General features: G+C 40.4%; 1 long non-coding RNA gene across 1 annotated transcript in view; it reads right to left on the reverse strand.

Moving 5' to 3' along the window:
* LOC132659178 (uncharacterized) overlaps positions 1-15,168 on the reverse strand; it is an 81,218-nt gene that overhangs the window by 38,348 nt on the left and 27,702 nt on the right. The window contains exon 2 of the long non-coding RNA XR_009599237.1: positions 5,660-5,791. This is a non-coding gene — a long non-coding RNA (uncharacterized LOC132659178). The remainder of the gene's footprint in view (positions 1-5,659; positions 5,792-15,168) is intronic.

Raw genomic sequence — 15,168 nt, forward strand, 5'->3', positions numbered from 1 at the left:
GCAACATAAAACTTTGTCCCCGATTTCCTGAGGTGCCAGGCCCCCTGAAGCCTATTCATGAGTCCAGAGGCCCCAGGTTAAAAAAATCTTAAAAAATTTTTTTTATTGGAATATAGTTGATTTACAATGTTGGCTTAGTTTCTGCTATACAACAAAAATGAATCAGTTATACATACAGATATATCCACTCTTTCTTAGATTCTATTCCCACGTAAGTCATTACAGCTTATTTGAGTAGAGCTCCCTATGGTATACAGTCAATCCTTGTTAGTTATCTATTTTATATATAGTACTGTGTATATGCGGAGAAGGCAATGGCACCCCACTCCAGTACTCTTGCCTGGAAAATCCCATGGACGGAGGAGCCTGGTAGGCTGCAGTCCATGGGGTCGCGAAAAGTTGGACATGACTGAGCGACTTCCCTTTCACTTTTCACTTTCATGCATTGGAGAAGGAAATGGCAACCCACTCCAGTGTTCTTGCCTGGAGAATCCCAGGGACGGGGGAATCTGGTGGGCTTCCATCTATGGGGTCGCACAGAGTAGGACACGACTGAAGCGACTTAGCAGCAGCAGCAGCAGCAGCAGTGTGTATATGACATGCCTTTGAACCTCAGAGCAGATTTAAAAACCTCTGGAGTTATCCAATTTTTTCTTTTCTCCATTTCTGCTCTTGAATGAAAGTAGATCAGTTTTAGAAGCTTCAGCTGCTCATGGACTTTACTGATATTCATGACCAACAATGAGAGGAATGCTGCACACCCTTCCCTACTTCCTGCTCTGAAGTCCTTTATCTGAAATTCAGTTCCCATCTAACTCTCCTTTCCTGCTGTATCTCCCACAAACAGCCCACACTTGGAGATCTGAAATGTTTGTTTGCTGTTTCCCACACATGCCAAGGTGCTGCCTTCCATCCTCTGTCTTTGCTCAGACAGTTTGCTAACCCTATACACCTCTTGATCCATCACTATTTGTCAAAATACCACGCATTCTTCTTTAATACCATGGAAAAACAAACTTCTTTATAAAGCTTTTCTTGAACTCTTTCCTTTGTACTCTTAGCCTAAGTTTCAACATCTGTTAAAGTATGAACATCTATCATAGATTAGTGGGGCTGCCATACAGCAGAATATTTGAACTCTTGAGGTTTGAAATCAGAATGACTGCGCTTCAATCCTGGCTCAGTCTCTCTCTTGCTATGTCACCTTATATACATTTCTTAACCTATCTGTGCTTCAGTTCCCTCATTGGCAAAATAAAGATAGTAACAGCCTGTTTCAAGGTGTTAAATGAGCTAATCCATGAAAAATTCTTACTGCAATGCTTGGCACACTGAAAGCATTTGGTAAGGTGTAGTTATTTTTATTTGAGTTAATAGTATGCCTTTGTCTCCACCCCCTATCTTTAAGCTATAAAGTAGCTGATGAAAGAGCCTGGGTCTTAGTCATCACTTTATACCTCATAGAACCTAGAAAGAAAGACAAATAAGCAAACCTTTGCACATAGTAAATACCTAGTATATGATATCTGAATTTAAGTGAATCATCCATAAAAATGTAATCTAAGAATTCAAGATAGCGCTGTTGTCATCTACATTTTTATGAATAGATGAGAGTACATGGAACCATAAGATAGATACTATATTGAGACTAGACACCATTCTTGGCCTTGAAAAAAATCCTGATTATATATCTCTGTCCTAATTCCAGGATTTATATTCCACCACGAAGGCTATGCCAAGAATTCCCATCTTCTCAATTAAAATTGTTTCCCTTCTCATTCAATTATACATTTATTCAGCAATTCCTGATGGCATACACTATGTAAGGGATCAGATATAGCCTTCTTGAGCTCCTGCAAACTAGCTGCCTTTCAGCACTGGATTTCGAGCTCAGGACCCAGGTCATGCACTCATTTTCATATTCTATGAACTTGAAGCCCAGTGCTAGACAGCAACCAGTCTGCAGGATTTTCCTCTCTGGTGACAAGAGATGTATACTTATGGCAAATGGTAGAATAGCATGTCATGCTTCAACATAAAATAATTCTAGTAAAATGTGTAGAAAATTACCTAGATCACGTCTGACCACTCCACCTACTGAACTGACCCAAATAGGCCCCAGCCACATAGAAATAACAAAAACATTTTCCACATAACAAAGTTTGATAAGAAAAACAGGAATTTTCAGGTGCCAAAAATGGCATGAAATCAAGTCAGAGGAACAAATATGAGCTGATATCAGGAGGAGGCCACAAGAATTTCAGGTGGAGTTATGGACCCTAGGGGCAAGGGAGCTGGAATTCCAACACCTACAGGAAAAAAAAAAAAAAAAAGAGTTCAGGCCCAAAGGAGGCTAAGAATGGAGCTGAACTCCCTGCAAAAGTATATCATCTGTCTGGGGTTTTGAGAGGGACAAAAATAATTACCTGTGAAAATTAAAACTTTGAGCCTACATCACACAGATTTGGGGCCTTAAATTATAAAACATTCATGATGTGGAAGCTCTGGCTGGTAATTTAACATAGCCTAGGGTCATTCATCCCTCTAGGAATCCAGCTAAAGCCAAGGCAAGATATTTCTGTAGAGACACTTTCAAAGTCCAGCTCCTCGTGGTTGCTGCAAAGGCACTTTGAACTCAGAGTGGAATCATCCCTGCTTACCAAACCTGGTCATCTGCCAGCACAGCCTACTCATGGATGGCACCACTTCCCAATAAGGCACATAGGTCTGAGAGTTGTCCTTGACACCCTACAGTGACCATCACTAAGGCTTACTGATTTTTCCTTCTATGTCTATCAGATTTGTCCATTTCTCTTCATTTCCAATAACCCATCTTATCCCAAACCACTATCATCTGTTGCTAGCCTCCTAACTGGTTTACTGTGCATCCACTTTATCAGCTGGAATAATATGAACTTGTCATCTTATAGGACCAATAGTATGGAAGTGGCAATTTCATAGATTCAACCTGATATTCTTCCCATTTAATTTCTACCCTACAAAAAGAGTTACCTTATCATGAATCAATCTGATCATGTTGCACCTGCCCCCTGCTTAAACTGTCCACAGCTTTCCCACTGCTCTTAAGGTTAAGCTCCTAGGACTTCTCTGGTGGTCTAGTGGTTAAGAATCTTTGCTGCCACTGGAGGAGACATGGATTCGATCCCTAGCCAGGGAACTAAGGTCTCACATAAATAAGTGTGGCCAAAAAAAAGGAAAACAAAAACATGGAATGGAGGAATGAAGAGCTTGGATGCAGCGTTACCAAGGTAAAGACTGATGCAATGGTTCTGCAGGAAAAGATGAGTGCCTGAAACTAAGACTGCTTTTTCATACATTACCTTAGCTAATCTTCAGAACATTCCATCTTTTTCTTCGGGCATTTTTATAAGCAAGGAGACTGGAGATATTAAGTGACTTGTTCAGAGTCACATAATGGTAAATCTAAAATCCTTAGCAAGGTTATCTGACTCCAAATCCAGCCGTCTTTCTATTTAAAATACCTGAGATAAGCAGGGGAGACAGCAAGAAACCCTGGAGTGGGAGCCAGGAAGTCCAATGGCGATAGGAACTGGCCAGGTAATGTAAAGGCCGAGGCAGGTCATGACCAAGACAAGAGGCAGTGTTGGGGACCACATCCAGCTGAAAGGTGCACATAATTCTAGCTCTAAATTACTGTTGGTATATTGAAATGCAAACCCAGTATTTTAAGCTGTCCTAATTTTTAAGAGAAGTTCAAACCTTGACTTTTGTGTGCAATCATTCTGGTTATAAAACCTTATGCAGAGCAAAGAGAACATGTGTGCAGGATGAATGTGGGCTGTGGATACCAATTTGCAATCCCCAGTCTAGATGAATGGGAGAGTAGCAGGAAAGATGTACTATTTTCAGTATACACCTATGCTTGTATCTTATATGGAAAATATTTGGGGAGGGCCCTTATGAATAATCTTAGCAACAGTTATCCAACTTGAACTTTGATGGTTCCACAGAACTGAGAAGTTAGGATCAGTTAATCTGTAACTAGCTTTATTGTTCCAAGATCACTATGTTCTGTTAAAGAAAAGAAACAACAACCAGAGGAGGATAAACATCTTCATTCCTTGATCCTGAGGCAGGCAATGGGCAATAAACCCAAATGGCCACTGTTGGAGAATGTGTAGATTACTGACAAGGCTCCTCTTGTTACAAAGAAAATACAGACCAGCGATAAACTGATAGTGGCCCTTAATTCAAACTCCCAATAGGAATTGTAGTCACTTTTAACATGCCAGAGATCACGGGAAAGTTCATCTTTATCTCATTTTGGGTTCCTTTCCTTAGCATTTTTCATTGAAGGAATAAAAAGATGTCACAAACTGCTCTTCCAAGAGATACTATGATTAAATAAATATTTGCTTTTTAGTTTCAGTTCCTCTCACTCTGGCATGTGGAAGAGCTTTACAGGTTTTCTGTTTGACCTCACCCTACCCCAAACACCAGCTAAGTACAAGCCTCAGAAATCGTTTGGATCTTTTTTCCTATGGTGTTTTTTTCAAATGTCAATATGTATTTTATGATTTCTCAAACCAAATATAATGTGACATTTAATTTCCAATCTATTTGAGAACAAACTGTGCTTTTTCTTACAGGATTGATTTATAATAAACACTCATCTCCTATTAAGTAGAAATTGGTCTTAACAGGCTATGAATATACTTAAATTTTCCACTTAAGTGGATAATATTGTTAATATAGCAATGTAAAATAAATGATAAGATATCTTTATCTTATTCCAATTGAACTGGCCTGTGAACCATTTGAGTACAATAATGGGGGAAATCAGTCCTGAATATTCACTGGAAGGACTGATGCCAAAGCTGAAACTCCAATACTTTGGCCACCTAATGCGAAAAACTGACTCATTTGAAAAGACCCTGATACTGGGAAAGATTGAAGGCAGGAGGAAAAAGGGACAACAGAGGATGAGATGGTTGGATGGCATCACCGACTCAATGGACATGAGTTTGAGCAAGCTCTGGGAGTTGGTGATGGACAGGGCAGCCTGGCGTGCTGCAGTCCATGGGGTTGCAAAGAGTCGGACATGACTGAGCGACTGAACTGAATGGGGGAAACACATATCACCCCCACGTGTTACTGAACATTATAAGAATTAGATGAGCTCATGGTAGCAAGAAGGTTTTAAAAATTCCCTGCATTGTCTTTGCAATCAGGCTTCTTCCTGCGCAGCCGTTTTCCAGGTTTGTAGTTTGCCTCTGAAAGAAACACTCAGGATGTGTGTGGAGAACTAGCTTGCCTCTCCGCATGGTCTGCAGGCAGCCTCACTGGAACCACTGGCCATATTCCCCTATAGTGCTTATTTACTCAATTAAATCACTAGCAACTCAGTTGCCATGGCTTTCATGAAAGTTATTTTGTAAAGAATATTCCTAATTTGAGGTCCTAGAAATTTTCTTATATTCATTTGTAAGTTTTAAAAGGCATCAGAAGTCACTAGGAGAAATCAACCACAAACTTCACATATTCCTGGATCATGGAAAGAAGAAACTGAGATAGATAGCTTTATTTCTATCACTCTTGTGTTAGTGAGGCTAGGCTAACTACTGGGTCACATAACCCAGAAGTTTTGACACACTAATAGAATAAAAATGTTTCTTACTTCCATCACAGTTCAATGCAGGTTGGTGAGGCAGGGGAATGAAGAGTTCTGTTCCACATGTTAACCAGGGGCTTAGGATCCTTCCATCATGTGCTTTTACCATCTCTTAGTCCAGTAGTTGGCAAACTTTTTCTGTAAAGAGCCATATAGAAAACATTTTAGGCTTCGTGGGCCATATGGTCTCTCTCACTGCGGCACAACAGCAGCCAGAGGCAATATGTACATAAATAAGCATGGTTGTGTTCCAGTAGAATTCGATTTACAAAACCAGGCTGCTGCTGCTGCTGCTGTTGCAAAGTCGCTTCAGTCGTGTCCGACTCTGTGCGACCCCATAGACGGCAGCCCACCAGGCTCCCCCATTCCTGGGATTCTCTAGGCAAGAACACTGGAGTGGGTTGCCATTTCCTTCTCCAATGCATGAAAGTGAAAAGGGAAAGTGAAGTCGCTCAGTTGTGTCCCGACTTCTCGCGACCCCAGGGACTGCAGCCTACCAGGCTCCTTTGCCCATGGGATTTTCCAGGCAAGAGTACTGGAGTGGGTGCATTGCCTTCTCCAGGGGCTGTAATCCGTTGACCCCTGCCCTAGGACCTTGTCCCTCTCTGCATTCAGACAGTAGACAGAGTGAGCACCATGGAAGAGGCACATGTAGAATTAATGCCCATCCCCATGTAACTGTTCTGAGGATTATATTAAACAGTTTGTAAAGTGCTTAGTGTAAAGGTCAGTATGTAGGATTTTCTCCATAAATGGCACTGTCATTTTTTTTTTAAGTATAGGAATAAAGTTCCTTTGGTATTTACAAGAGGAAATGGTCATACTTAATTGAGAGAGATCAGAAAAGGTTAGGTTGATTCTCAAAGGTAGGGTAGGCTTTTAACATGCAAGAGTCAGGAACACCTTGAGCAAATGTATGGCAGTTGGAAGTATTGTTACTTAGCAAACAGTTTGGTTTGGCTGTAACACAGGGTTATTTGGAGGAATCAAGGGACATAAGTCTGGAAAAGTAAGAAGGCTTTGAACACCAGGTTTAAGGTTTAGACATATAGTGACAACAGAGAGCCATTGTAAGTTGTTGAGAAGTAAACACAAATTTTGTGTGCCAAAACCACGTAAATTTGTTGTTTGAAACCCAGACTATTTTCTAACACAGTGCAAGCAATTGGAGTTAAGACTTCCAGGTTGGTCCACAAAAGCTTGTTTCTCAGGAGTTCATAACCTGTATTTGCAAGGAATAATTATTTTACTCAATCAACATACCCAGAAAATTATTCAGCTATAGAGCTATATCAATGTTGCTTGGATTCTCATTGTCTTAATCTAAAATAAGCTTTCCCAGGAAAAGTTCCTCAGTTAACATGTACAGAGATTTATAGCCAACTACTAAAATTCCTGGAAGGGTATGCCATGATAAAATATAGATTCAATGTTTTTGCCAACTCATTTGGATGCTGAGAAGTAATTTGCATGGAGGTGGAACCATGAAGTCAGAAACTTATTTAGCTGGGCCTTCATTTCCAGATCCCTAAAAAGAACTACTTACCCGTAATTGACACAAACCTGTTGGGCTTGTTTTTCAGAACCCATCTGTGTTGAAAGCACTGATTTCAGCTGCCTTCTGTGCAGGAATCCCTGCTTCCACCTGCTGCTGGAGAAATCTGTTCTGCATTCAGGTAAGTTCTACCTAAACAGCAACTGAAAGGAAGCCTCAACTTTGGCAGCACCCAACACCAGTGCCTCATTCTGACACTTCATGTTCATTGTGATTTACTCACTCACACGCCACAAATATTTATGAGTATCTGCTGTGCGCCACATACTGCACTGATACCAGAGGTAGTAGAGACAGCCCATGAGAATCACACTACAAACAAGTGTTTACAGTATTACAATTTATCTTATGGGTGAACGTAGGAAAAGAGGCATCTAAAATTGTCTATAGGATTGGAAAAAAGCTTTTCTGAAAAGATAGTATCTGAGCTGGGATGTAAAATAGAAGCTTTAGAGAGAATTGGAGGACAGCATCTCATGTAAAGAAGTCAGCAAATAACGAAAGCATTTGATTACAGAGCATTATGCATATTCAGCGAATATTTGCTAAGGGGGATGAATGGATGAATACATGGATGTGAAGAAACCTTCTTTGGAAACCCTGTATTATCTTCTACCCAGCGATAAGTCAGTCTTTCTTCCATACAGACCTCCAGTGTGCCTTGAGGTTTAATTCCAACTCTACCTCCAGCTCTCAGAAGACAGTTTTTCTCATTCTGTTAAAAATTTTAAATCTTGACGATGAAACATCTTCATCCTAATGCACATTTTAAGCACTGAATACAACCCCATACTCGGTGCTGGGATTTCCCATTCTAGTTCTGAAGCTGCCTCTTACCTAGTGCTCCAGACCCCAATCCAGAATACAAACTCTTAAGGACAGTTCAGAAATACCCTGGGGTGATAACTGGGTTACTACCAATAAAGTCACTGAGTCAGCAGGCCACTTGGTTCGGTTGCTGGTCAAACCATTGAGCCTGAAGTATCTTTCCTTCCGAATCATGCATGTGATCAGATGTACAGGCTCCAAGAATTAGCTGGTAGCAGTTTTTCTCCCTTAAGTTTCTTTCAGGAGACATGAGTCCTACTCCAGTACCTGGCTTCAGGTAACAATCCTATGTCCAGTCCTCCAACTCTCCTGACACATTTTCAAGGCTCTGTTACTCAAAAGAGCCATATTCCTAACTGCTACTGCCTGCTTCCAGACCCAAAGGCCAGCAGTCCTGTAACTCCAGCCCCACCCACCACTTATAGTTTGTTCATTTCTGATATACTGAGACATTTAATCTTATGCTTTTAGTCCACTTATATTTTAAGGTGAATGATATGAAATTAAAATTCAACAGCTTTTACCTATGAGAACTGCAATCACAGAAGGTCAACTTAATTTTTTTTTTTCATAGTTTATCCATTGTGTCTGCATTTTGGAGCAGGGGGTATATGTCCAAAAACAATCTACTTTTCCTATTTGACCATAAGTCTCTTAAAATGAAATTCTCATTCATGATGAGTTAAAAGTTGACTATCAGAAAAATAAAAATGAAGATGCAGCATTCTTAAGGTCAAAAAGAAAGATCAAAGGATTGAAGTGTAACCCAATTAAGTAGACTAAAATGGGAGGGAACAATGAGGCAAGAGGAAATACCAGGGTTACAAAGGGGGACAAGATGGGATTAAAGAATCAAGAGGACTGCATTCTTGTTTTTGTAATATATTAATAGTATTTGCTTCTGTAAGGATTTTAATATTTATACTAATATATGCTGCTGCTGCTACTGCTGCTAAGTCACTTCAGTCGTGTCCGACTCTGTGCAACCCCATAGACGGCCTCCTACCAGGCTCCCCTGTCCCTGGGATTCTCCAGGCAAGAACACTGAAGAGGGTTGCCACGTCCCCTCCAATGCATGAAAGTGAAAAGTGAAAGTGAAGTCGCTCAGTCGTGTCCGACTCTTAGCAACCCCATGGACTGCAGCCTACCAGGCTCCTCCGTCCATGGGATTTTCCAGGCAAGAGTACTGGAGTGGGGTGCCATTGCCTTCTCTGACTAATATATGCACATATTATTTTTTTAAAAAAAGAATCAAGAGGACGCTTTTAGAGAATACACTTGTGAGACATGTTTCTAGAGGCCAGTTCAAGAAAAGTGAGTGCGAGGCCCAGGAAAAGGAATAATAGGCTTAAACGTTAAGTGACTGCAAAGAAAGCAGATTTGACCTAAACTCTGGGTTGCCCTAGGAATTCAGTCAGAAAGATCCTTTTTTCCCTGCAAAAAGAAATAGTTTAGCTGGCCTAGATTCAAAGAGGTAGGTTCAAAGAAACTCAAATTATGTTGATCCATCTCAGGTTGACACGCTCAATTCTGCTTTGTATATCCCTGTCTCTTGTTTGGCTATACAGAGGTCCTATCCACAGTAAAATCAAAGTGACTTGACTCCCTATAGCTAGGTAAGGTACTGTTGATTCACCACAGAGGATCAACCCTGGAAAGAATTCAGGGTTAAGACCATGGTAGAAGAGAAATCTCTTGATCTGGTGGTTAATCTCTGGAGAGAGAACCAGGAGAAAGTGACAGGAGCTGACTGTTTGAAATGCAGTCTTTTAAAATTCACCTTGGGATGCCCTTCCACCAATCAGAATCTCAAACATGAAAAAAAAAAAAAGCTCTCTTGCAAAAGAATGTATACCACTTAAATGTTAATTCACAAGAGGATCATAATAACTACTCTGCTTCACATACACAAAAATAAAGACACCTAAGCAATGTCTTTCTGTTTTCCCAACAGAAGTGACACATAACCACATGCTAAGTATCCCCTCACCTTTCTGTCTGAGTTAGCATCATTATCTTAATTATCGTCCAGTTCACACATTTTCTTTTTTTAAAAATATTTATTTATTTATTTATTTATTTATGGCTGTGCTGGGTCTTTGTTACTGCGCGGGCTTTTCTCCAGTTGTGGCAAGCAGGGACTCCTCTCCAGTGGTGGTGTGCAGGCTTCCCACTGCAGTAACTTCCACTGCACAGCACCAGCTCTAGGGTGTGCGGGCTTCAGCATTTGCAGCACGTGGCCTCCAGAGCACAAGCTCAGTAGTTCCGGTGCATAGGCTTAGTTGCTCCACAGCATGTGGGATCTTCCTGCATTAGGGATCAAACCCACACTGCCTGCACTGGCCAGGCAGATTCTTTACCACTGAGCCACCAGGGAAGGCCCCACACATTTTCTTGAATGAACTGGAGTAATGAGCTTTTGTCTCTGGCCTCTCTTTCATATGTGAATCATAAAGCCTCCTGTAATTCAACTGTGTACCAGTCTCTTCTTTCCAGCAACTTCAAATTCACCTGTATGAAGCAAAACATCTGGTTGCTGGACATGACTTCATAAGTCTGGTATTCTGATTACCTTGTCAGTTATCATGAAGAAAGCAAGCCATTCCATCATTAGAAGTCTGGCTTCCTCTTCTTTTATTTATGATTTTCCTTGTCTCTCCTACCTCTCTTTTTAGATGAACACATAAGAAAAGCCAAAGCTTCTGGTGTATATGGAACCAGTGACATTTGCATTCCCTGTAGACACACCCTCTCAGCCTCACTAGCCCAGGCTTTTTTTTGCATCCGAGGATTGAAAACTTGTTTTCAGACTTGATTACAAAATTGCTTCAAAGATGTTATGCTTGAATAAATTGTCTGAAAAGAACTGAGTGAAAACCTTCTTAATGGGCTCAGTTTTAGTTCCTTCTTTCCCAAGATGCCAAAACATCTTACAAGAAACATGAGGGTTAAATATATAATTTTTCTTTGTCATATGAAATCTGTCCCATTGCCTGGAGTTGCACCTCATACATTTGATCTCATATATGCTAATTGGTTGCATTTTGCTATTTTAATCATTATGCATCAACCATAGGGAATATTAGAAAGAAGGAAATCCAAGCACAGCAGTACAGTATAGCATTGTGTGAGAGAAAAGGCACAGGATTTATTTCTTAGTCTCTCTGGACCTCAGTCCATTCAATCAGGAATATAGGACTTATCTCACAGGAGCTGTACTTATCTTTGAAAACTGCAAAATGCTAGAACATTTTTATCACTATTTTAATTAAAATATTAACAAAATCATACAATGATGAAGCAGGAAGGGACCCTGGAAATAAACTAGCTAGGATTTAAGAGATGAGGAAACTGAGGCAGTATACATATAGCATGTTGTGGGCAACTCAGACTTTGAATATCTCAGGTACTCTCATTACAACAAGGACTGTGCAGATAAAAGACAGAGATTAGCTGGCTGCCAGTTGAGGAATCAGTGGTTCTGGGGGTTGTTGGGAACTGGAAGTACATTTGCCCAATTCAGAGAAGACAGCTAATACTGGTTTCTGCATAGTTTTTTTACCATATCATCATGTAGGTCCAGGATTGCCAGATCTAATCTTTTCTAGAAAGATAAGAAATGTAAATTTTTTATATGTGAAGCCTCCTAATTTTTAAATGATATTTCAATTTTTAAAATAATGTTGTATAGGTCAAACATTATCTGAGGGTCAGAATTAGCCCATGGTTTACCAATATCATCTACAGGGAAATGTCCAAATTCTTTCTCATGGTACAAGGCCTTTAATGATCTGGCCCTACTTCCTTCTTCAGCTCACTTCCTATCTGTCCTTGCCTGTGCTTAGATGCCAGCTTAGCACTGAACAGGTCATAATTCCACAAATCCACCTACTGATTCTCATGAACATGCCCACTGACCGTCCTTCGATTACCCTTGCTCGTTGCTTGTGCTGTACTTTATGCCTGTAATGAATCTTTCTCCCGTATTACTGTGCATCTTATCTTTCTAATGAGAACTAATCTCTGAACAGTCTCCTCATCACAATACCACACAATATGTCCATCCATTATATTTCTACAATGTCTCGGACATATCCTTGCACTTACCTCACAGTATGGAAAGTACTTGTTTTATGTCTGCTGTTCCAATCAAAATCTCAGCTAATGCTGAGAAATTAAACTCTTCATTCTTACTCCAGTGTGACCACTGATCACCCTTCCTGAACTTCACTCTGCGTCTTTGTTTCAAAGTACTGCTGATCTGCTTGAACAGATGCTTATATCGTCTCTCCAGTGGATGGCTTCATGGAGGACACTCTCCTCAAGGACTCAAGTGACCTTATCTCTCCTTTTGATGGGAGGTTGTATAAAGCAGTCCACCCCTTGGCATAATCCTCTCTTCAGCACCTGAGACCAATGTATTCTATGTTCAAGTCCTGTTGTTTTATTTTGTTTTCACTTTTGTTCCTGTCCTATTTGTCCTCCAAAGTAGTGAAGCTTTCCCTAACTGATACTGGCCACTAAAGCTCTTTTGGAGCTCTCATCTAATTCAGCCCAGTTCAGGATCTTGCATAGAACTATGATCCCTCACTGCGACAATGGTGGGTCAATGGAGCAGGGAAGAAAGGGAGAGGTCAACTCTACCTGAATCATATGGCGTGATGGGAGATGATTGACTGATCAAAGGAAAACTGCGGTGTTGTTAACTGAAGAAAGGTAAATGAATACCAGACAAACACAGATAAGTACTGCACCAGATCCTCTTAATGCCCAGTCTAAGATTTCTCCCGCAGCTCCCTATTATCCCAACCTGAGTGGCTACTTGCGTGTCTGCCTTCAGATTCCTGGTGTTTAACCAGAATAAACTCAAGTTTGGCTTATTTATCAAAACAAAGCCTTTGAAGTACAGTTATAAAGATTTCACTTTAAATTGGCAGAACCATGGACAGCACCCAAGTTTTCACAGTAGTCTTTTCATTTGAAATAGGAGAAATCTTTGCAACATGTTAAAAACCTCTAATTTTATAGGTGGAAAAAACAAAGGTTATTATGACTAGCCCAAGATTGTAAAGAGCTGAAGGTCAAGTGTAAGTCTTAAAATCCAGGCCCCTTTGCCCTGTATCCTGCTTTCTTGAAAGATTGATTATGATAACATGGTAACATGAGGGAAAGAGCAAAGGGACAGATCCAGGAGACAGTAGTGGACACCTGTTATTTCTCCCTTTCTAGCATACATCTCCTCTTATTTGGGTAAATACATCTCCATTTCTGTCTTGGAGAACTACCCTTCCCCTTTGACAGGCATATATCCTACTCTCCTCTGGTGAGTAATATGTGGTGGATGTAATATGGCCCAGACCGGGCATATTAGGTTCTCTCTCCCATGCTTTCAATATAAGCAGGGTTATTCAAGAAAAAAACATATAGGGACTTCCTTGGTGGTCCGGTGATTAAGAATCTGCCTGCCAATGCAGGAGACACCAGTTCAATCCCTGACCCAGGAAGATTCCACATGCTGCAGGACAACGAAACTCATGTGCCACAACTACTGAGCCCATGCTCTGGAGCCTGCGCTCTACAACAAGAAAAACCACCACAATGAGAACCCTGAGCACCACAATGAAGAGTAGCCCCTGCTTGCTGCAACTAAAGAAAGCCCCCACACAGCAACGAAGACCCAACATGGTCAAATAAATACATAACATTTTTTTAAAGGACATATAGTAGGAGGTGACCCATTCCCATGCTGGCATCCTAAAGTGGATCTTCCAAACTTGAAGAAACTCTGAGTTCATATAACCTAAAACTGTGCATGTATCACAATAAATATTTTTATTTTTTAATATAATATAGCTCTTCCTTATTTTTATACCAGTCACCTCACCAAAACTATCAAGAACTAAGCAGCATTTAGTGTTTTTCCACTTCGTTTGGTAATTTATACCTTTTCCCAGAGTCCTGGGCAGATAGTGCAAAGTAGAATTTAGCTCTGAGATAATAATCGATTTCTCAATCTAAAATAGAAATGTTAAAAAGTCTACTCCTTAAATCTGCCTTTGTGACATATTCTAAAGTTATTGTTCTTCCGCATGGGTGAGCCCATAAATTGCTGAGTTTTTATTGATTTATATTTCATTCACAGCTTGTGTGAGATTCCCTTCCATCTTACAGTCTTCAGTTACCCTGAGTTCATTTAAAATCTGTCACCACACTCTTTATAGAAAACTAAATAGCATTAGCCACAATTTGTTGATGGAGAGATTATTAACAGAATTTACAAAGCTACATGTAACCTTAGCAAACAGAATGGGAGTGGAAGGACAAGGGAGAGAAGAATGAGGCATCTTATGTAGTAAGAAAGAGGCTGGTAGAGGGTCAGACTTGGGATAGTAGTGTTCCGGTTCTAGTTCTGTCACTGGGCAAGTTATCCTGGGTCGATCATATTTCTCTGAATGGGTGAAACTGCCTCTTACATTCCTTCCCACCTAACATTGGAGGATTTAGCCAGTCATTCATGCAATTAATGTTTAAGTCTATTCTTTAACATCATATATCAATCAATTATGGAGCGCTCAAAGATGATATGTTTGCTTGTACCTTTTCAGATCCTGAAAATGTGCATATATAAGGAAAGCGATTGCACTTTCTGTAAGAGAAAAGCAGATATTTAGCAAGTTTAGCAGAAAGTCATTCATATTTGACACCCTCTCTGTCCTTGTTTCAAGTGGATTTTGGCACTTACATCTTTGGCCCTGTAATCATGTCAGGGCTTTGAACTGCAGAAATACCTGTATGATGCTGGACTAAAAATCCAAGATCTGGATTCTGGCCCTATAGCTCCTTCTGTGCATATAACTGTGGCAGACTTGTTAGGACTCTGGTAGATACAGAAACTCAACTCAAGGCCACTTAAACACTAAAGACCATAAATTACATGGGAGAGCTGAACCACCAAGCTGCAGGAAATCGGAAATGCACCTGAGTGCCTGGAACACTCAGTGACTCAGGCCCAGCCAGGACTCACCTTTCATCTGGTCTCTGCTCCTCCCAGCAAGCTAGCTTCATTCTCTCTCTCTCTTTTTTTTTTTTTAGATTGCTTTTTTCTGCCTTTCTCTGATTTAGACTATTAAAT

Source organism: Ovis aries, chromosome 2, assembly GCF_016772045.2.
Source record: "Ovis aries strain OAR_USU_Benz2616 breed Rambouillet chromosome 2, ARS-UI_Ramb_v3.0, whole genome shotgun sequence".
Lineage (NCBI taxonomy): Eukaryota > Metazoa > Chordata > Mammalia > Artiodactyla > Bovidae > Ovis > Ovis aries.